The 24,413-nt window shown below is 46.8% G+C and overlaps 1 protein-coding gene across 1 annotated transcript in view; it reads right to left on the bottom strand.

Annotated features, from left to right (window-relative positions):
- KIF26B (kinesin family member 26B) overlaps positions 1-24,413 on the bottom strand; it is a 417,933-nt gene that overhangs the window by 228,513 nt on the left and 165,007 nt on the right. The gene's annotated exons all lie outside the window — the stretch shown is intronic.

Here is a 24,413-nt window from a genome sequence, read left to right as displayed (position 1 = left end):
ACTTATGAAATGCACAAGGCACATTTGAGAATCAACAAACACGCCCACTGAAGAAACACCTAGAATAGAGCACCTCAAATTAGAGTGGCCCTAAAAGGAGCACATCCCAAAAGGGGGCTGCTGGGAGTTACAGACGCTCCTTGCTCCTAGAGAGACTCCGAAGGACGGCCGAAGTTGCCTGATCTCCAGAGGGGCTCCAGTGTAGATCCACAGAGAGGAAGAGATGGACCAGCATGACTTCTCTGATGCATGAGTCCTTCCACCGTCTAGAATCGGAGCCCCTCCAGCCCTCTGATCACTGAGTGCTAATTTCACAAACATCCCGGACGGAACTCAGCCCCGAGTTAGCCCAGCGTGTTGCATGCTTGCTCACGGTCTCAGCTGATTTCTAAGACCATCTCCAGTGTCGCCCGGTGATCAACCTGGGTCTTTCATTCCGCAGCCCCACGCGGTTTACAGTATTTTTCTTGCTATTGTCCCCCTCGTTAGACGTGTACGTGTCCAACTGTGTCTCTTGGATTTTTGGCTCAGGAATCACACTCGCTGTAGATTATAGACTTACTTACAATGACGAATGAGTTATCGGGAAGGAAAAGGCAAGAATGAGGAACAATGCTCCATCTTCAAATTCTAGAAACATTTCCCTACACTCCAGGCCACCATAGGGATCATGTGGCACATTCAAGGGTCAAGCATGAAAAGGCAGTGGTGGGAACGAGAGGCGTGGGCTCGCTCTCTGTCCAGCCAGCCTGCCAAACCACAGTCAGGAGGGACTCAGATGAAGGCACCCCGTTTAAAGGAACTTTGTTCTGTTTGGGCTTTGTTTAAATCCCAGAGTGGGAGATGACCCACAATAAGCCGCTTGAACCCTTTTTCTCTGCGAGTCTCCAGCTGAAATACAGTATGTGGGAATTCTTTCAAAAGCAACTATGCAGACCTTTTCAGAAACTACATTTGAATACTCCCGTGGTTACTGATCGGGAGTGTCACTGCTCAACAGCAGATCGGAAAGCTAACGGCAGCCCCCCACCAGCGTCCCGCTACTCCGCGCTGGCCAGGCCTTCTGGGAGCTTCTCAACAGGCCTATAGTCCCACCTTGCTCCACCCATGGGCCGGGAGCCCCGGCGCAGAGAAACCTGACCCTCCTCCCTGTTGACTCCTGTTATCTGCGCTGTCGCTTATCTGTTCCAAGCTGGACTAATAAGAACAAACTCAGCTAAACTAAATTGGTCCTTTGTTTGCCATTACCATAAAAATTTTATGTACGAACTAATAAAAACATGCTTTACGTGCACAGTTTCATGGGTTTGCAGAAGCAATAATATCTAGCAAGTTATAGCCATAAATTCAGTTATAGACACTTAGGAATAAATATTTTATCTTTCCCAGGGTTTTTGTTTATTAGAGGGAAGGTGTGAACACAGGAGCGTATGGCTGATCTGAGGCGACGAGCGGCCCTTAAGTCTCCCCCCAGATCCCTCTGCTCGGGACCAGGAGAGTCCTTTCAGAAGTTTCTGGATCATTTTCCTAATTCTTTCCCCTCTTAAGAACTCGCTATTAATCATCCCTCCAACCTCAGTAAATGGAAAGCTTTTTACAAAGCTTTTGAAAAGTAAATCACTTTTGACATGAATTCAGGATTTATTTGAATTCTTTTAAGCAAACAAAAAGATCCAGTTCTCTTCCCACCTAGGACCCTGGGGCAGGTTTACAATGGATTTCATTAAAGAAGCTTTAATGAAATCCAAACCGAACCAAAAAATTGGGATCACTGGATATTTAGCTTCCCCCTCAGCGACATACTTTCAAACTCACAAAATGAGCCGGGTTATTAGCTCTTGATTTTCTTTCCCGCCAGATCGGCACTGTCCGATAGAAGTACAATGGGAACCACATTAAAAACATGCCAAGAGGGGCACCTGGGTGGCTCAGTGGGTTAAGGCCTCTGCCTTCGGCTCAGGTCATGATCCCAGGGTCCTGGGATGGAGCCCCGAGTCGGGCTCTCTGCTCAACAGGGAGCCTGCTTCCCTCTCTCTCTCTGCCTACTTGTGATCTCTGTCTGTCAAATAAATAAATAAAATCTTAAAAAAAAAAAAGCCAAGAAACGGGAAATTCTTTTAAATATTTTATTTAACTCAATAACTCAATGTATCCAAAATATTATCATTTCAATATATATTCGATCTGAAAAGGCCCTAAGGAGATTCTTTACATTCTCTTCTCATGTACTAAGTCCTGAACATCTAACGTGTATTTTATGGACACCACAGTTCAGTTCAGACTAACCATTCCCCAAACGCTCGATAGTCACTTGTGGACGATGGTTACCGTGTTGGATAGCAAGGATCTACAGAATCCTCATCTGGAAGGGAAAAGACAACTGCAAAGAAATCTCATTATTTATGTTTACTTTGGACCTGGTGGACACAACTGCCCCAGGTTATAGCTAGGAATCTCGTTACTATAAACTCAGAAAGCCTTAAAATTATATGCAATTTCTAAAGTCCAATTTTCTCCTGTTTATAACTCATACTAAAATAGGCAAAGTGTATAAAGTGAACAAGGTTAAAAAGAACATACTTGGGGCAGCCAAAAAAAAGTCTATGTTAAGAGCAATGAAGAGTAACATAGAAAGTATTACCAATCTGACCATCTGTCAGCCTTCAAAGTCCCTGCAGCCTTTTCTTTAAAAATAACCTCTATTTTGGGGCAATGGCTTAGTTGTTAAGCATCTGCCTTCAGTTCAGGTCATGATCCCAGGGTTCTGGGATCGAGACCCACTTCAGGCTCCCTGCTCGGCGGAAAGTCTGCTTCTCCCTCTCCCACTCCCCCTGCTTGTGTTCCATCTCTCACCGTGTCTCCCTCTGTCAAATAAATAAATAAAATCTTTAAAAAATAAAAATAAAAATAACTTTAATTTCAAAAAAAATTTTTATTAAAGATTTTTATTATTTATTTGAGAGAAAGAACACAGGAAGGGGGAGAGGGGAAAGAGAGAAGCAAGCAGACTCCCCACTGAGCAGGGAGCCTAACTCGGGACTCGATCCCAGGCCACTGGGATCATGACCCGAGCCGAAGGTAGACACTCAACCCACTGAGCCACCCAGGTACCCCTATTTCAAACATTTTTTACTGAAGAATAGTTGACATACAATGTTACACTAGTCTCAGGTGTACAACATAGTGATTCAACAAGAGCGTACGTAACACTCTGCCCACCCTGAGCGTAGCTACCATCTGTCACTGTACAACACCGTTACAATAACACTGGCTATATTCTCTGTGCTCTGCCTTCTATTCTCGGGACCGATTCATTCCATAACTGGAAGACTGTACCTCCCACTCCCCTTCACCCACTCTGCCCATCCCTCCACCCCCCAGCCTTCTGGCAATCGTCAGTTTGTTCTCTGAATTTACGGGTCTGTTTTTGCTTGTCTAGATGGCACATATGAGTGAAACTGTATGGTATTTTTGTCTTTCTCCAATTTCTTTCACTTAGCATATACCCTCTAGGTCCATTCATGTTTCCACAAATGGCAGGATCTCATTCTTTTTTATGGCTGAGTAATGTTCTATTGTATATATACACCACATCTTCTTTATTCATTCATCCCTCAGTGGATACTTGGGCTGCTTCCAAATCTTGGCTATTGTAAATAATGCTGCAATAAACATAAAGGTGTATCTATCTTTTCAAATCACTGTTTTCTACTCTGTAGCTTCTTCAATGCAGGTGCTTTGGAAAACGAGAAGCCAAATTTTTTTCCATTTAACTTTTTTTTTTTTTTCCAAAGAAGCTATCCTAGATTTCTATAAACTTTAAAAAAAAATGTATCTTCCATTACTCTTCCACTGTCCCTCTGTTTTTCAGCTACTAAAGGAGATATTAGGAATTGGTTATTTTGAAAGGGAGGGATTACACCAAAAGGTCAGTATTGTAGCTCTGATTCTTTAAAGGAAGCTTTGGTGAATTGTTCAGTTTCTCTGTGGTTAAATGTTGCCATCTGAAAAATCACCCCAATAATTCTAAGTCTGTGTCAGGTCTTGCAAGTGTTGGGCATATTTTTTACTTGATGTGTTATAACACTTAATAATGCATATTGATGCCTGTTAAGCAAGTTGTTCTTTAGGGCAAGGACCAGAATTGCTGAATATACCCTTTACAGAGCTAACCGAAACATAGCATGCATAGAAATGCTTAATTATCACATGTGTTGCTGTTGTTGACTCATAAATTGTACAGAAGTGCTGAGATAAGGACTCCGAGTTAGTATAAAGGTATTTTTTTTATCTGTTTCTAGATTTATAACAGTGTGCTATCTCAAAATAAAACAAAGAATCTCAAAATGATCTTTTTCTTCCCCAAGGACAAAGGAGAAACTTCTTGGCAAGAAGTCAGACTGACAACAGGAATTTGAGAAGGATCTCACAGTTTCTGATTTGTTTTGTGCGTTTCAAATCAAATAAGGGAAAGTCAACCATGCCTAAATTACACACCCAAAGCTCCTCCCCCCCCCCATCCCTTCCACCCCATATCTGAAAATATTTTCTGTAGAATCGGGACGGGCTTGGATTCTGGAGAATCTAACCTTGGCTTTCAAGTAAATGACAGGACATGGAAAGGGAACAACGAGAAGTGTTTTTACATAAAGATTTAGAAGAAGCCACTAAGAAGACACATAGCTGTAATAATGTAACCATTGAAAGATCTTCAGAAAAAGGCATGAAAACCAATTGCAACTTTAGCCTAGTCTGAACCCTGTACCAGAGGGGAAACAATGTTTTAAAGGACATCACCTGGTCAGCTGAAAGACTGGATGGTAGATTGCATTAAGTGACTCATGGACGTTAATTCCTCAGACTTTGATAACTGGACTCTGGCTACACAGAGGAATATCCATTATCTGGAGGAAAACACATGGAAGTATTTTGGAATAAAGGCTCTCAGTGATTCAGGAGGAAAAATATTGGGCATCAGTTAGCCTGCTGACAGGGAATATGGGTGCCCTTTGTACTGTTTATCTTCTTGCAACTTTTCTGTGTGTTACAAGTTATTTACAAAAAATTCTAATTCTCTTAAGAGTGGGGGAACAACATTCTTTAGATCGAATTTCCCTTTTAGGAACTTATGCTGGGCCATCCCTGTGCTCTCCACCGGCTTTCCACAGCAAGGCTCTGAGCTCCACGGTCCAAGATGCCATGTGATAACCGGGTTCACATTTGCTAACGGGCTGGCTTCTCCCCGGTCCAGCCCTGGCTCGCCCGTGAACATGAGTCCTTTGTGGCTTCTCCACAGAAAGAAGGGTGCATAGGCTTTGGCTGCTGGGTCTCACTATCAATCCAGGTGCCAGTCTCCTGCTCTAACTTCTACAGGGAGAGATAAAGGGGGAAGTCTCTGTCAACAGTGAAAGCCATCCCTACAGTGGCTCGGAAAGTTCACGAGACTCTCCACATGGTGGCCAGCCCGCCCTGCCACCACCAGCAACCAAGATTGTGGAGGGTCAAGGTACCGATAGGAGCTGCCTGGGTCACAAGGCATTTTTACTGCCTTCCCCTCCCGCACTCTGCTCTGCCCACTTACTGTGAAACCGCTTAGTCTTTTTTGACTCCCAAACCTCCAAATAATGACTATCGTGAAAGCAGAGCAGGGCCAAACCTTAGAGGACAACCAAGCCACCCTCTCTCCTGCTGCAGAGTTCTTTTCAGGCTCCTTCTCGTTCAGCCACTTCTTGGGATTCTCCAGAGATGGGAAGCTCCCTACTTTGCAAAGCAGGACATCCCACTGTTGGATAACTCTGGTCGTTAGAAAGTTCTCCTCTGCAGTCAGCTGTCTCTGTTTCCCTAAAATGGAAGAACCTTCAAGCAGGGAACTTGTCTTCTTCATCAAGTCTCCTGTACCGTGTCCTGACGGCAGGCACATGAGAAATAGCTTGGGAATGAACAAATGCATTAATGGGGAGTCTACATCTTGGCTCTTATCCTATCCCTGGGAGCAATTAAAGTCATGGCCACTGCCTCTTCCAAAACACGGCATCTCAAACATTTGAGGACACTATCATGGTCCCCTTTCTTTTCTTGCCTAGCCAAAAATCCTGCCAAGTCCCATTGCCATGTCTCACACTACACGATTGATAAAACATAGCTAGTTACAGTCACTGACCTTCCCTCACTCACTCACCACTCACTCATTCATTCATTCCCCCCAAAATTTGTTTTTTTTTCTTAGTTAGGCTCCACACCCACCGTGGGGCTTGAACTCCCGGCCCTGAGGTCAAGAGTTCCATGATCTACCAACTGAGCCAGGCACGCACTCCAGGATTTGTCATTAAAAAAAGAAGAAGAAGAAGAAGAACAATACAATAAAGTTAACAAAATAGAAATAATCGCATGGAAAACGGGGTCTGGAGGAGCGATCTAATAGTCCCCCCAAAAAACTTTACACAGTTCTCATGACTGACTTTAAAACTTGATTCTCGTGTTTCTGGCACAAAGTTGAATGAGGAAACATTACGAGTTTCATGAACCTTTATTAAGAGGATGAAACAGACCAGTTCCTCAGGAGAGACAAGGTTATTCACTGTGTAAGGCCTTGCAAATGCTGGAAAACTGAGCCATGTAACAGATGGTCAGTTTCTGTACTCAAAATTCACAGCAAATGCCGGAGCAAAATGAGAAGACTTGTTTCTTATAATAATTTCTGATGAATGCTTGAAGGCAGAAGGTCAACATGCAATTCAGAGTGGATGGTGGGTTATAAAAAAGGTTAAGCTGATTTGGTCCGAACGTGTAAGTATCTACTTCGACATAACTCAGAATATAGCTGGACAGTTTCTTGGTTGTGTTTTTAATTACTGACCTTTCATCAGATTTCTGGAGTTTGGAGCACCAGAGAGAAGGACATCTGAGATCACACTGTCTTAGGAGAGTCTGAGGGCACCGATCCTATAATCTTAAGTTAGGTGGCCTCCTAAATTTTGGAGGTGGGATAAACAACAGTGAGGGTTAGCATTTTGTTCTAACCATAAGGAAGCTAATCCAAGGTGTCACAATGCTGACACAAAACCTTAGAAGGAGATGGTAGAAGCATCCACCCAGAAGGCCAGGGCTTTCTGCCGGACAGAGGTGGGGGAGGGAAGGCTGGCAAAGTTGCTAATGTTTACATTAATCTTGCGAGGTAGACACTGTTTCCCCTGTTTCCAGATTCGGTAACTGAAGCTGGGGCCACAGAAGAGCTTAAATGGCAGGTCTTCAGTCTCCAAATGTTGTCCTTTGGCCGTTGTGTCACCGGCCTCCCCGGGCCGTGCCGTGGGGGGTATAAATGATGCTATAGATGTAAATATAATGATGTCATTATGATATGTTGGGAATTCCTCAGGCTTCCTTCAGAGTAAAGTCAGGTCTTGGCGTGGTGTGCTTGGGAAGCTCCAAAACCAGCATTCCAAGAAAAAAACCACCATGATTTGTTGCACTGCCAATTCCCAAGCTGTGAACACTCCTGCCATGACCTAGGTATGGCCTCCAGCAAGTGGGGTTCCAGGTAAGAGCATCCAGAAAATTCTACATGGCTCCTGGTTTGCTCCTCGGTGAATGGGAAAGATTATATATATATTATATATATATATATTCCCCCCTCCCGTGTCCCATCCACCACTCCCTAACTTGTCTTTTAAATTTATTTCATAATTTGGGCTGTTTCTGGAAAAGGAACGGAAGGATAAGCACAGAGAATGTATGGGTCAAGTCAAGTAAATCAAGATGCTAGAAAATTCCACCCGGGGAAGTCCGAGCATCCTTAAAACCCCCAACGGCAACCTGCCTTCAGCATATCCTCACACCCACATCTATCCGAGTCACAACCTTGTATCACATGCTGACTGCTTGACTTTGGAACCAAAATCAAGCTGCTTAATTTGCTTTTAGGTCTATACTATTTCAGATAAAAGTAATTTTTTTAAAAAAGAAATGTGTTCAAGAAGTAGTAGGGACTAAAGGGATGCTTCTATTAGCCATTTTTTACTTACTAAGAAAGTACCTTAAAGGTATTTTTATGCCTTTTTTTTTTTTTTAGAGAGGGTGGGGGAAGGGGAGAGGAAGAGGGAGAGAATTTGAAGCAGGCTCCCCGCTGAGCCCAGAGCCCAGAGAGGGGGCTCGATCCCCATTTGCACGCTTACAGAGAAAGGAACCAGAGTTCCATGGGTGGGCTACAAATTGCCTTTATACAGTCACAGCCATACCTTTAGATAGTCTTTACATCGTCATAGTAATACTGGATATTGATCAAACCAAAATTATGGCAAAATTTCTGTTTTCCCATTTGCTTAGTGTTCTGGATCTTTATCACTAATTCAACCACAAACTCTCCTCTGTATTCTGTAACTCCACCCTCAAAACGTTCAAAATATCAGCTATGGGATCATCACCTCTTATCAAGGATACTTTCCTGGATCCTCCTGATCTGTGCCTCCCTCTTAAATCTACTGAAATCCAACTACAACTTAAAATGCCTATTTATTTATTTTAAAATAACAAGGAGCCCATTAAATGTTGGCATATAGGAGATACCTTAGGAAATACACCTATTTACCCAAATAAAAAAAGTAATGAGAAGACGAACATTGTTCTATGTTTTCACAAGTCTCTTTTATGCCTGGTGTACACTAAGTTACGTGGCTTATGTCTGGTTATGTTGTTTCTGTTGTCTATATGGATGTATGTAGTTGGTAGATGGAGGGCTATTTTAATAGCCTTTCCAGATAATTGGGAACATTCTTCTTAGATACTGTACTAAAAATTGACAAGTGGTGGTCACTTAAAGGTTCACAGAAATGAGCAATCTGAAATGGCGTTAATCCATGCTTATTACTCTGCTATACTAAAATCCATTAGGCTCCCTTGCACTTAGAATGGATATCACATTACAATATTCTGTAAGAATGCATAGGTCATTAGAAAATGTTTGTTTACTGAATTATATGCATCTTCCAGATGTTGATATACTGTTACACAATATCAAAAAAATCACATTTGTTAATCTCACCACTAATCTTATCAGTTAGTCTTTAAGTCATGGATAGGTGATTGGATAAAGAAGATTTTTCCACACACACACACACACACACACACACACACACACACACACAGGAATATTACTCAACCATAAAAAAGAATAAGATCTTTCCTCTGCAACAAGGATGGACCTAGAGGGCATTCTGCTAAGTGAAGTAAGTCAGACACAGAAAGACAAGTACCATACGATTTCACTTATATGTACAAACAAAAGCAGAAACAGACCTATAAATACGGAAGATGAAGTGATGGTTGCAGGGTGGGGGGATGGGCAAAATGGGCAAAGGGGAGTGGGAGACACAGCTTCTAGTTATGGAATGAAAAAGTCACGGGCCGAAAGGTACAACATAGGGAATATGGTCAATGGTATTGTCGTGATGTTGTATGGTGACAGATCGTGACCTGAGCCCAAGGCAGATGCTTAACCAACTGAGCCACCCAGGCACCTGCATGAAGGACAGTCTTAAGTGGAAATGCGGTTTAAAAAATGTCCGAACATGTGATGATGGAGAATACAATGAATCATATAGTTTGGTGCCACTGCCTTGATTCGTGCAAACATGCCAGCAATTTCACTCATCAGAGCAAATGTCAACCCAGTGAAAATGGCAAATAATGTCTGACTGTTCTATAAAAATAGTTTTGATCTCACGGACCCAGGGAAAGGGTTTTGGAGATTCCACTGGTCCATGGAGGACCCTTGGAAAACTGCTGTAATAGGTGATCTCAAACAAAATAAATCAAGTAGGAGCAAAAGAAGAAAGGCATGATATGGAAATAAATATTAACAAACACCCACTGCCTTCCCAGTAGGACGACATCTTTTGCATCAAGTCTTGTCAAATGATTGAACTCTTTAACTTACGTGTGGATGTAAATTTTAAAACTGATAAAAGATGAAGCTGGTTGAAAAATGTAAGCATTCTAGGTAACTGAAGCCTTCTTCAAAAGCCTACTTTATTGCTTTAAATACTCAAGAGACTGGAAAACTCCTTCCCAAGGATAAACACGGTTGTATACCATGAGCTTGAGAAGTAATTTCATTTTTCATGTTGATAGACTACAGGCCATTGCTCTTTGTCAGCCAATTCTAGTAATAAAGATGGATAAATTATACTTCAGTCCATTCTGTCAGAAGAGTCGTACGTTTGTGTGTTTGTGTGTTTGTGTGAACATGTGTCCATGAAGATGAGCTTTTTCAAGAGTGGACACAGGGAGAAAGAACACTTGAGTTATTAAACGCTAGACGTAAGACAAACAACTTCCCTCTTCCTTCCATATTCCATGGCCTCCCTTGGAATGAACTTTCGTGCTGACTGCAAGGCTGACTTACAAGGTCCCCCTAGCAGACCCCAGGGCCACCGCCTCTCCAATGTTCACCGTCCCAGAGTCCCTCACAAGAGACAGGCATGCCGGACACGTTAACATACCTCAAACACCCACAGGACTTTGCAGCCGGGGGTTCCAGGGTCAGAACCCACCCATCGATTGGATACCTTCCCTCCTGGAACACACAGACTCAGAGCGGCATTCCTAACAGAAATACGATTCCAAACAAACTGGAGGTGAAGGTCAGGTTTAACTCCGCGAAGAAGGGATGGAAAAGGAAGGCTGGGATTCCTTTCCCTCACAAAGTACACTTGAGTACCAACTCTCCACAAAGACTCAGCTTCCTTTCTCTCCGGGGAAGGCAGGAGACAGATGTGGAAGGAACGGGGGTCACACTCGGTCACACTCCTGCTTATGGTGAAAATAGGCTGGACCAGATTCATTAACATGGCCGTCATCGTGGCAATTTTCAAACCCAACAACACCTGCTAACAGCATCATACATGCAAGGAGGTAGCGGGGTAGTGGGGGTGGGGTGATGAGCAAATCTGGGCATGGAGAGAGCATGGGGAGAGCAAATCTGGGCAAGCGGAACTATGACATTTCTGTGGCTAGTCACTGAAGGTAACCAACTTGTCCTCAGTGAGCTGAAGCACTGATTCTAATAGTCTCTTTAATCGCATTTTTCAAGGAACACTGTTTCAATTTGAGCTGCTCTACATACTTTTCTTCTCCTTCCAAAGTATTGATCCAGAGAGAAAGTTGTCATGTAAACCTTCCCAGAAAGTGGTTTTTCTGTACTACAGCAAAGAACCCCAGTAGGTTCATCTCATGGATCTCAGGCACAGGAGTCCCCAGGTCACTCCTGGAAATGCCTCTGGTCTCACAGAGATGGGCACCAAAGAATCACCTGGACAAGAGAGAACAGACCTGCCGCTTGGTTTCTGGACAGAGACGTGGGACCAGAGGACCTTTTAGCTCAGGGTTTCAAAATGGCCTCTTCTGGCCTCAAAAATATTCATACATATTATACCCAAGTTGGTAATGCCGCCCAGAACCCGTAACATTTCCTGGGTGAGCAGCTGGGTCGAAGTGGGTGAGGGAGGTTAACGGACTTGGCACCCTTTCCATTCTGCCCACCATGTTTGGGTCCTTACGAATGGGCCAGTGGCCAATGACACTCTGGGTACATGTAGGACAGCCCAGCCTGCTGCTATCGTCATGCATACAATGGAAGCAGAAAGAGATTTTAAAGGTGGAATCAAGAGCTGGACTGGCTAATCCAGCCTCTACTTCATCCAGTAACACAGTATTTGCTGTTTATTTCTGGGTTATGAGTCATCCAAACGGTCCACCTAATTCCCAGCTTTCTAAGAAAGGGAAGTGAAATGCATTTTTCTGGATTCCTGGAGGGAATGTGTATCTGGCTTCTGCTCTATTTTCTGGCTTCCGCCCCGGCACCGACCGCAGCTGGACCCACATCAGAGAGCCACGCTCAGGGAGACCCCTGAAGGGATCTTTCCTCATCTTTACTTCCCAGCTCCTGACCCTGAACACGGTGGGCATCTTGAAACCCCGAAAGAACGAAAATACTGACTCAAATACATTCTCCAGCTGAACTGGTTTTGTTCTCCCAGGATCTGAGAGTGACATTCGTCATAGGCAAGGCTGGGGAGATTATCCATCACTTATCTTATCATTGGGTGGCTTTAAAAGGAGGTTGTTTCAAGGAGGAACAATGCTAAGCCGGGTTGGCGGGATCCCCATGACCCGTGCGGTCTTTATGGACAGGGTGGGGGAAGGGGCCGAGATTCTTCTGCAAGGTGGGTGGTCAGAGTCCAGTTCAGCTGGGCAGCAGGCTCTCCCGAGCCCCCCACATAGTAGTCTGGGTCATAGCTCCCACCGACCACTAAGGACACCTGAGTCACTGACACCCTCCCTTCCCCTACACATGGGGACATAGTAGCGCAGGTAAAGGAGAGCCCATCTTCCCATAACTGGAAGAGCCCATCATCCCCCAGTGACTTCCTACACCGAGACACACTGAAAACAGGCAAGCTGTGCTTTATTTCTATTCCCAGGCACTAGCACGGTGCCCGGCTCAAAAAAATGTTTGCCAAAGGGATGAGTACATGGATAGCTGTGTAAGGTGCAGGGTGACACAGTCACGCTGCTTTCGCTGTCTAGATACTGAAAAGACACAATGGTCCAGTGGAGAAGATGCTGAATTAGAGTCAGAACAGTTGGGTCTTGGAAGCATTAATTGCCTAACTGGCTCTTGCTTCCCTTACTTGCCTAGCCTCATCCGCCTCCCCCCGACCAACACCCAATGCGGCCTCGCCTCCAACCCCCAGTCTCGAAGAATACAGCTGTCTCCGGACCCGAGGGCCCAGCAGCTCACCACCCTCGTGGCAGCCAACACAGGCCAGGGGTCACCCCCAGCCCACCAATCCTTAAGGCCTTCAGCCTGATCCTAAAGATCTGTGCAATCTGTCACCCTTCACCCAAGCCCTCTGCTTGCTACCCCTCATCACTGCCCAAACCAGCGGCCCCCACTTTCCTATTTGCGGCACCATGCGCCCCCCCACCATCTGCCTGAGTCCTATTTGCATACAGTTTCTCCCTGCCTCGGACAGTGAAGGGGTGAAGCCCACTCTGCCCATTTTCCCCTTCTCCAGCCACCAGCACACCTTTCCATGACACCCTGAGCCTCTAGGTCTCTGTTCCTCCTCCTTCTTGGAAGCTCTCCCCTAAGATGATACCTTAGCAGGGGTGTAGATTCTGGGTGCTACGATGTACGGGTGTCCCAGAGTGTGCAAATGCTTGCTTCGATGAAGCTGCGTGTGCTTACAATGTATGTGCACCCGGTGGCTGATGTTTGGTAAATGGTACACTAGCAACGTATAGACCTTATTAGACATTTAATGAGTAGTTACTGTAATTAACACATTCACACCAATTAACCCCAAAGGCTGCATTTGTTTGTTTTCCACTTAGACTATTATCTAGTTGGAACTTAGCAGCCCCTTAGAAGAGGTCGAAGGTTTGCAACGTTTCAATAAGTGACTTTCTTGTTAATTGCTCTACTTTTGTTCCCACAGCCTTTTCTGCCAAATCTTTGGCATCAACTCCTCACAGTGATGGAATGGACTGATTTTCGTTGTAGGTCCTTTGATTTCCTTTGCCTCCCCACCTCGGAGAGGCAAATAAACCGTGACAAATTCAGAACAGAGGGGTAGAATCGGGGGAAAGGTATGAGCAATTGTGGGACAAAAGATTAGGTATTAGAACTCGCTGGAGGCGATTGCACAATCTAAAATAAAAAAGACAGAAAGAGTGTGTGGGAGAGAGGGGATGGGGGTAAGATGCTCGAGGTAACTGAATTTGAGCAGTCGTAGGCTGGGACCTGTTGAACACTCACACTCGGATAAGAACTTCTTCACTGAACTTCTTCACTGTTCACTGTTAACGTAAAACTTACATCGTGACCTTGTAGAAAAGTTATCTACCAAACTTCTTAATTCTAACAAATAGCTAAGTAAATGCTCCACAAAACACCCGTTGGCTAATTTCTGCAGAGTCCAGAAACGTGGGATTCCTGCATGCGGGTGGTGTCCATTTCCGCACACTCGTGCCTCAGTTTCCCCACCACGACAACGATCGGCGGACCTCACAGGACCGTTACAAAGCCGCACGGCATGAACACACAGGAAGTGCAAGTGGCCAGCGGGCATTAGCTTTAATTATTACCTTTATTACTGAGACACAGTGATATTCACCGACAGCTCCCTGTGTTGAGAGACAGGGCACCAGAGACAGACAAAGCCTGAGGAGGAAAAGCATATCATAGGGGAATGAGAGGCTCAGTGGGGTCTGCTCACAGGCTGATGACGCAGAGGGCGGCCAAGGAACCTCAGGCTTCCCCCCTGCAGGTGGAGAAACGGTCGGAGCTCACGATGGGAGTGGTGGGAGCCGAGTGCAATGAAGAGACTCACTTCTCCCCGGGCTCTTCCCTGCACGTGGCTGTGTTCAAGACACTCATCAGGCGGGCGCCTGGGGGGCTCCGTCGGCTCAGCTCATGATCTCAGGGTCCTGGGATCGAGCCCCGCATTGGGCTCCCTGCTCAGCGGGGAGCCTGCTTCTCCCTCTGCCTGCTGCTCCCCTGCCTGTGCTCTCTCTCTCCTGCTATCTCTATCACTGTCTCTCTCTCAAATAAATAAATAAAACCTTAAAATTTTAAAAAAGCTACTCATCACGAGAGGACAGCCAAAACTGAGCTGCACACCCTCAGGCATAAGGGAGGGCCTCCACCTCGGGGGTTCACCCCGTGTCAGGGCTGGGTGCGTTGTTCCGGTGTGCAAATGTCACCTTTCAACGTGCTGTGTGGCTGCCGGATGCCAGAGAACGGGCTGTGCACGAGCAGCCCGTGTGTGTTGGGTTTTGCAGAATTTCTCAGTATGCAATCTCACTTTGCAACTGTGTGTGTATGTGTGCTTATGCTTGTGCATGTGCAAAATTGCATTTAAGGCCAATGCTTAGAATTCAAAAATAAATTTTAGGGTGAACTAACCGAATCCTCAAAGCAGTCTGAGGGACAGACACTCCAGGACGGATCTCCACATTCTGTGGTCAGAATGTTCCTCAGCTAATCGGCAGATCGGGGGAGCCCCACTCCACGGGGCCAGAACAGAGTTCCATTTTCACTAAGATCAGTTCAGGTCCTTTTGAAAGGATATGTGTGAAGACACTGAATTTGAACATGTATCACTCTGTGAAATTAAACCCATATGACTGACAAGGAAATGGCTCTTTTCTTTTCATAATCTTAAGGAATTAACTTATGATGAGATTCTAAATACGGGTCCAGTCTCCCTCTTAGGAGAGCCGAAGTAGGTCTCACTAGAGGGCAGCATTGCTCACCCAGCCTTTTTTGTTTGGGGTGGTTTTTGTTGTTGGTTTTTTGTTTTTGGGGGGTTTTTTTTTGCCCATTTTTGTCTCCACAGCTTTGTCCCCACTGCCTCCCCACCTCCCAGAGAGAAGATGTGACACGGAAGGTTTATCTGCCCCATCATGCAGAGCAATAAAACAGGAGACCTGACTTGGAAATCCTGGTGACCCAGAACTGCCCGAAAGCCATGTTTGTCAGGTGTGTGGTAGGTGCCCCTCCCTGGGGCGGCTGCACATTCTGGAATCTGAGACCTGGCCTCCTGCCCTCGGCAGGGTGGGGAGGGGCAGGGACACGTGTGCAGGAAACGGGTGTTTGAATCCCAGCTCTGGCATTTCCTAGCTGCGTGACCTTGGGCAGGTCACTTGACATTTCCGGGCTTCCGTCTGTCATCTGTAATTCCTGGGGGCGCAGCCCGCCCGTTCTGCTTCCATCGGTCTCTGAGGTCTGTGTGCTTTCATGAAAAGGGAGCATGTCACAAACGGACTTATGGGCTCCATCCTCCCAGCCTAATCCTCAGGAACCAGGGATGGCCAGCCTTGCTAATAAGGTGGTGGAAACTGTCACCAACGGATTGGTTCAGATGGGTCATGTAATTCCAAAACTGGTTACAGCCTTGAATGCAGATGTGGATTTGCTTCTCAAATGGTACCTTCTTTCTCCCCAGGGCCATCCCCGGGCCTCAGATAAGCTGCTGAAGGGACCTATTAACCCTTTGAAGCCCCTGCTGCAGAAGTCATGCCCTAAAAGCTCTCCAAAGTCCTAAAAATGGTGACTAATATGTGTTCTAAACACCCAGATGACTCCCTGGGAATGAGTTAGGCACATGAAATATATGACTCATTAACTAATCCCCACAAATACCTCTGTAAGATCGAGGCATGCCAATTTGTCATGCTAAAGATGGTCAGCACGGCCAAATCTTAATTAGAAGGCAATTAGGTGTGTGCATTGGGTGGGGCAGGTAAGGAGGAGACTTCAATTTTCCAATTTATTGGCGATTCCAAATTCTATCATAATTGTAAAAGAATCTTATTTTATAAATAGATAAGTAAATAGTAAGAAAGCACCTGTATTAACAATTGCATGTTACCGTGCATATCTAAGTAGCAAGAATGAGGGCCCCCTGGGGGGCTTCCCCAGTTCAACATCTGCCTTTGGCTCAGGTCATGATCTTGGGGTCCTGGGATCAAGTCCCGCAGCAGACTCCTTGCTCAGCAGGAAGTCTGCTTGTCCCTCTGCCCCTCCCCCTGCTTATGCTCTCTCTTTCTCAAATAAAGAAATAAAATCTTAAAAAAAAAAAAAAATGAAAGCCCTGAGTATTCTATTTCAAAGTGTTTGTCCAGTAGGAACCATGATCTAGCCCTGAATTACTCAGTATTTCAAATTAACTCCAAATAATGAGGATTTACTCTTTTTGGGTTAGTCTAAACGCTACCTCTTCTAGTCTGTAGGCTTATAAATGATCCAAGCCTCTATGTGGCCTCCCCCCCTTCTTTATAAAGGTCTTCAAATACAAAGAAGACCGGTCCGTGGGCCTTTTAATATTTTACCAGTTGATTCCCTCCCGGAAGGAGGAGATCATTCTACTTAGGATCTGACCTTCTTGCGTCAGCCATGGTGTCTATGTGGAAAGCTGGGGTTTGGTACAGATGGCCGATGTTGTCTGAGTCGGTGAATACCACGTAATTCATGTGTTTGGTATCCATTGGGTCTTGTTTCCTCATCCGGTTCTCATGATGGAAGAGCAGACCCTGATTCCATTCAATCTTGAGTCTTGAACCTGAGCGGGCTGGAGGAAATGAGGGTCCCCATGCGTCAGACACAGCCCGTCCTCTCATATCGTGTCCATCACAGCTGTGCACCCGAGGGCTTGGCCGAGGAGAAAACCCGGACACACGACAGCTGGGAAGCCCGCTGCATAGAGGTCACCCCACACAGTTAGCAAGGACGCTGGGCTTTTATTTCTGGAGCATGAGCAGCAAATCTAGCATGACCCAACGTCTAGTGCCTCATTGTTTGAGACTTGGATAAAATCATTGATAAGTATCAACCTCAGACTTTCCCAAAAACTCTGCTGACTTTGTCATTAAAACAAGAAAAGAAAAGGTGGTGCCTGTCGTTACCCTCTTGACCAGTTCCCTGTGGCCGGTGGGTGTTGTAGCCCTTTTCCTAGACTCCATAAAGAATGCAAATACGTAGCCCTAGGAACCAGGGCTGGGGACACTGGCTCCGATGAGGGCGGATGTGGGAAGCTATTTAAAAAACAGGTAACTGTGTAAATCCAGTCCCAGGGAATCTTCTCTCTGACCACAATTCTCAGCTCCGCCCTCCATCCCAACGCAGCCCAGGGAGAGCTGGAGGGAGAGGAAAGGCAGTCCCCGAGGTTGGGAGACAATTGTCCCCACATCCGCCCCCTCTCACCCCCCACCGGGGAATGGGAGGCGTAACTAAAAAATACTGTTTTCCGGGGCACAGGACCTTACCCACTATTTCTAGCCTCCTTCTGGGGCCTAGAAATACTTCTAGAGAAAAGAAAAATACAGATCATGCCACCAGTTGAACCCAAACCACCAGCTCAGTCTGAGAAAAAGGCCTGGAACCCCTCCGGCAGGGTCAGAGGAGGTCCCCAAAGGACACTGACCTCCCCCCACCCCGGTAGTGCACCTGGAAGTGCTGTTCAAAATCACGCCTGTGGTTGGGACAGCCCCGAAGAAGCGGTTATTCCCACAAGCCCGCATCCGTAAACCGGTCACTCAAACTGGTCTCTGTGAACGGTCTCTTTGCCAGCTCGCGAGGGGCTCCCCTGCAACCGCATGAGGGTATCTACGGGCACGACTCCTCACTGCCTCTCTTGGCTGTTCTTTTTTTAAAAGATTTTATTTATTTACTTACAGATTTATTTAGAGCGAGCAGGGAGAAGGGCAGATGGAGAAGAGAGGGAGAATCTCCAGCAGGCTCCATGCTCAACTCGGAGCCCCATGTGGGACTCGATCCCAAGACCCTGGGATCATGACCTGAGCTGAAACCAAGAGTTGGATGGTCAACCGACTGTGCCAGAAGCTCCTGCCTCTTTTTGCTTTACTCTTTGTATCTGCACCCCCCCCCCTCCTTTTTTACTCTCCAAACAAAGGACAAAGGACGTGAACAGGGCCCCCTTGCTGCTGACCCCTTGTACCATGGGCACCTGCTCTTTTTCCCCCAGTGACTCAGCTTGAAAGGGACATGGCAGCCCAGACCCCCAAGCCCTGGGTCTTCCACTCATCCATCCTTCTATCCATCTGTCGCTTGTCTGTAGTGGGCTGCACAGTGGGCCCCCCAAGTCCACTCAGAATTCATGATCTCTGCCTTTATGTGGAATTGGGTCTTGGTAGATGCAATTAGTTAAGGATTGAGAGGAGGTTGTACTAGATTAGGGTGGGCCCTTAATCCAATGACTGAGGTCCTTGTAATAAAAGAGAGACCCCAGAGGAGAAGTCGGGGGGAAGGTAGAGACTAGAGCAAAGCAGCCACAAACCAAAGGACTCCTGCAGCCACCTGGACACTGGAAGAGACAAGGGAGGGCTCCTCCCTAGAATCTTTGGAGGGAACACGACTCCACCTTGATCTGGGACTTCAAGCCTCCCAAACTATGACAGAATACGGTTTCCGTTGTTTGAAGCCACCTCGTTTGTGGTAGTTTCTGATGGCAGCTTTAGGAAACTGATACACTATTGGTCTCTAATCTATCATCTGTCACCTACCACCGTCGTCATTCCCACTGCCCATGAACTGTTCTTTATAGCTGGGGTTCTTGACCCCCAGCAGCTCAAACCCAGGCCTGGGTCCTATCCCCACATCTTCTGATTCACTTGGTCTGGGGTGTGGCTCAGGGACTAGTGGTTCGTTGAAGTTCTCTCTTCTGTCCCTAAATCGCTCTGGCTCTGATCGTCCTGCCTCCTCCTTACAAGGACCTTTGCCATAACATTGGACCCACCCAGATAATCCGGGGCGACCTCCCCCCAAATCCTTAATGTCATCATATCTGCCAAACCCCCCTTCCTATGTAAGGGAATATATCCACAAACTTCCTTTTCTAGGTATTAGGATGTGAACATCTTGGGTGGGGGGAGGGCGTATCCCGCCTATGTCACCAAGTAAGAGAGCAGTTTTGAAATTTCCTGCTGACCTTCTGGGTGTTCACTTCAGACCACACCCCCTGCCCACATCCAGGAGACAGGACGACCTTCTCAGAATCCCACCCTGAGCTCATGGCCTTCAGAAACTCTCCGTCCACGACTGAATATACAAACAGCTTCCTTTTTTGTGTGCTGTTGTCAGAAAGCATAAAGATAAGTAATACCGCTTTGACCATCTATAAATAGGCAGAAATAAAAACCTAGCATGTTTTTAAAAAAGTCGTTTTGGGCGCCTGGGTGGCTCAGTGGGTTAAGCCGCTGCCTTCAGCTCGGGTCATGATCTCAGGGTCCTGGGATCGAGTCCCGCATTGGGCTCTCTGCTCAGCAGGGAGCCTGCTTCCTCCTCTCTCTCTGCCTGCCTCTCTGCCTACTTGTGATCTCTTCTCTCTCTGTCAAATAAATAAATAAAAAATCTTAAAAAAAAAAAAATCGTTTTGATGTCAGAATTTGCCAAACCGTGACATCTCACACTATTGCCCTCGCTGGGCGGAAGGAGCAAGAAATGGGCAGCCAGCGGACAGCAGGGCGAGCCCAAGCAGGGTGAGCCCAAGCAGGGTGCTGTGCGTAGTTCAGGGCGGGTTAAGAACACAAATGAGAATCCTTTGCTCCCGACTGGCTACAGAGCTGCGCCCCACCTCCCTGCAAGAGGTTCAGCAGGAAGGAGCACCGGTCCACCTCCGCCCCCAGGCTCAGCTACGCGAGAACATGGGCTCCTGGTTTCCATGAACGCGTCAGAAGGAAAGCCTCTGAGTCCTAGGGTCCTAGCGAGCAGAAACTTGCTTTCCTCTTGCAGAGGCACAGGAAAGTCCTCCGTAAAAACACCAGGATGCTTGGGTGGCTCAGTCTGTTAAGCATCTGCATGCAGCTCAGGTCATGATCTTGGGGTTCTGGGATCGAGCCCCGAGTCGGGTTCCCTGCTCAGCACGGAGTCTGCTTTTCTCTCTGCCTCTGCTGCTCCCCCTGCCCACACTCTCTCTCAAATAAAAAAGAAAGAAAAAAGAACAGGAAGGGAGGAAGGGAGAGAGAGAGAGAGAGAAAGAAAAAGAAAGCAAGAAAGAAAGACAAACCAGCCCCACATCCTCCCAAGGCTTCTGGCAAAGAGTACTGTAGAGGTCTTAGGCTCAGCAGACCTTGACTCCTTTCTAGGCTGGTGTCACTTTGCACTCCTCTTGCCCATGACCTAAAATGTAGATTCCAATAACGCCTGTGCTTATAAGGCATGATCAATTTCTAGAGATATAATAGAGGTAATCCCACATCGACTTTAGCCAGAGCTCAGTCTACCATTGTCTGACATCGATTCCAATGGATGCTTTTTGAGAAAGCAGGATAATTTTTACAAAGACATTTCCCTTTGACTCAAGGAATGCACATCAAATACTTCATCACGTTAATGATCTGTTATGGATTTACAACTCACGTATTAATCTAAGATCATCTTAAATTTTCTTGGCACGTCCTCTTTATCGGCGTGCCATGAAATAAAGTTCTTCTGTCTCTTCGAATGCACCTACATTGAGTGTGACATCAAATGCGCCCCCCCCCATCCAGATTCTTTGCACAGCATCCGAGAATTTATTGAATATCATTAAGATATTTTAGGTTAAAGATTTGCTTGATGTCAATTAACCGGTTGGTTGCCACCAAAAATCTTGGGGTCTGGATAGATCTATTGCCCGGAATGTTTTCCTGAACCTAGGGCTGGTCACGAGAAGCTCCATTACTGTTCCCCTGAGAGCAACATTTTAAGGAGCAGCCATTTTTGCATGTGTTAGTTGATGGGAGGGACATAAGAACAAAAAGCATCCGTGTTCTCCGTGAGTCTGTAATCTAGCCAAAGGGATCCAACCAAGATTCAGGAAACTCTGAACAAAGAATTTGGTATCTCTCATCGTCAGTCTTCTCTTCTGGCAAATGAGGGGATTTGAATAGATCACTGATGCTGGTATCCCTGCCCTATGGTTCATAAAATATTTTCCTATTTTTAACTCTGCTGTCCAACCACCTTACAGGGTAGGGGTTCCATAGGTTAAGGAAATAAATTAAGATGTAAAGTTACGAAGCTGAAGTTCAATGAGTGTTGGAGCCATGGACTTGACCCCTCGGTGAGAGGGTCTCCAGATTCCCACCTTGATGCCAAAGACGGTGACTGTTCTGCTGGATTCTGTGACTCTGGACTGGAATCCAAACATTCTTTTGTTTCCGAGCATGATGTGGGTACAGTCTTTCCTGCACTTATTTACCAAAATGAAGAGAAATCAGGCAAAAGCAGCTGCTGTTCAAAAAGATGAAGTTAATCCGTGGTTGACTACAAGGAAGTCATGTCTTTTTAAAGTTAAAACCCATGTGGTCCATGGAAGGTTCTAGAATATTTTCTGCTTCCCCCATTACATATATAGACTGTGTTAACTGTCTACAAGCTCATCGAAGAAAGTCTCTCCAGGAAATACAACTGAAGGTTGCTTCTTGCAGACTGTGGGTTAGAGGCGGCTGGAGGAGTTTGAGGGACCTCTGTCTGACCCATGTGAAGGATTCCCCCTGTCACGGTTGGAAAGCCTGTCCTCGTCTCTGTCATCCTCCCTGCACTGAAATGGCAGAAGGTCAGCGTCCTCCTCTCCCTCATTTCCGCAAGCCCCGGGTCCGTGGGTGTGGAGCAGAACTGTCAACAGCAACAAAGCCTAGATGCTTCTCTGCCCAGGGAACGGCTCTGGCACCAGTCCAGAGGGCTCTCCGCTCTGTGGGGAGGGGAGTGGGAGTGCGGGTGGGCAGGAAAAGTGAGGTCAGCTTTCAGGGCAGTCAACCGTCTCTGCTGAGCCAGCTAGACTGTGAGCTGAAGCTATTTCCTGCAGGGAGATGTCCACAGCAGGAGACATTCAGTCTGGCCAGACCCAGATCACCCAGCCCAGGGCATCAGGATGACACAGTCACGACACAGGGACGCTGATTTGCAGCCAGGCACCGAACTGCTTTATCCCAGATGGATTCCCTTTGATCCCTTTATCAACCCGGGGGAAAGGCATGAATCAGTCTGTCCTGGAGTTGGAGGGGAGCCATCAAACGTACCCGGGAAACTCTCAAATGGGTGGCTCGTGGGAATCACCTCTAGACCACAGCAACCCGCCCTTGGCCGCGGGCTGGACCACAAGCCCTTCTGTGCGCTCTCAGAGCAAGCTGGGATGCACCCCTGCCTTCACCTGGCGCATACCGAGCGGATCACCTGCCTCATCCCCTGAGGGCCCCAGGACCCAAGGCGGGAGCCCCACCAACACCCCCCAGAGCGCCCGGGCTTGATTAGAGGCTAATACACATTTGTTATTGTCCCGGAGATTCTCTCATCAGAGGTGGAGGGAAGAGAGGAGGAGCAGAAAGAATGAGAGCACAGATGACAGAAATGCACCAATAATCCTTGAACCTGCGTGTAGGCGGCGTCTTCATGGGCCCCGCTCCCGCCCCCCACCCATCCTAACTTCCCTAGCACTCCGACCCTTTCACATGGGGTCGCCAGCTCCCAGGCCTTCTGTCCCTGCTCATTCGTGCTGGGTGGTGGCTGGGTCTTCCAGCTAACACCGGATCTATGTTACAAGGGCCCCGGGGTCGTGAAACATGAGTTGTCTGAGTAACACGAGTGCGTGGCTAGCACAGCCCGGGAGGTGTGGAAAACACGACCTGGGGAGAAGAATGTGTCCGGGAGCGTTTTATTTATAGTAGTGAAAACCTAAACGCTAGTAATTGGCGCTTGGTTGTATAAATCGGGCCATGCTCAGATAATGGACCATATTTATATAAGGGCGTATTATGCTACCATTAAGGATCATATTTTAGGAAACTATTTAATGGCACGGGAAAATGCACCCAGTGTATTAAGCGGAAAGCAGATGACAGAATTAAACAACATCGCCGTTTCATAAATGTTGTTCCCTTAAAATACTGGGAGGACAGGCACCCACTGTTACAGAGTCTATTTCTGGGTGCGGTTGACTTTTAAAGTCTTACTTGGACTTTTTTGTATATTTTGTATGTGATTTTACAGTAACCTTCTGACTTTTTGTAGTTTCCAAAATAAAGTATTTAAAATCTCAAGCAGAGAAGGCATGTGATTCAGCAACGGAAGGGGGCAAGTGAATTCAGGTCCGGGACGGTTATGTTCCAGCATTGGACTGGGAAGCCCTGTCGGGGTGCTGTTGGCCCATCGCCAGATTTATGCCATGACCCAGAACATTCCAGCCAAAAGGAAAGGGGCAGGTAGGCCCCTGGAGGTCAGGATAGGAGTGGTTTTCTTTGGTATGCCATGCCTGAAAAGGAGCCAGTTCTGGGGAAGAGGTTGATAGAAGACTGCTCTGGGATACGGTGGTAAAGTCAGGAGTGGCTGAGGGAGGGAAACCGCTCCCCAAAGCAGGGGCAAGCTGGTGCTGCTCTCTTACCGACTACAGGGCTGCAGGTACCTCGATTTCCCTGTCCACAAAAGGAAGATGCTACATCTGTCCTTCCCACTCACGGTCCTACTGTGAGGTTACAGAAAATGATGTGTACGCTGCATTTCATAAACTCCAAAGCACCCACCCGGTAAACGAACGTGGGCAACCCAAGAATGTTAACTTCTCAAGACGCCAATCCAGGCTGTCCACATTCCTTCACAGATCAAGAGTAGCCAACTGTGCTCTAGAAAAGTCACCAGGAGTTGGATCAGCCGCATTTACCTACCTTTATGTTTCCCCACATCGTTGCCGCTTGTAACAAAAACCATGTCGTGTTTGCTCAACTTGCTTCCCCTCTGTCCTGGACACATGGACAGACTGGCTTTCCCAGCCTCCCCAGCGGGAAAGGGGGGCCGAACCCCTGGACTCCAGCCACAGGAATGCAGCTGGAAGTGCCCTGTGCCCCTGCCAGGCTGGGCC

Source organism: Lutra lutra, chromosome 15 (assembly GCF_902655055.1).
Source record: "Lutra lutra chromosome 15, mLutLut1.2, whole genome shotgun sequence".
NCBI classification, from domain to species: Eukaryota; Metazoa; Chordata; class Mammalia; order Carnivora; family Mustelidae; genus Lutra; species Lutra lutra.
Note: the sequence above shows the minus strand (reverse complement) of the source record. Positions and strands in the feature narration are given on the sequence as shown.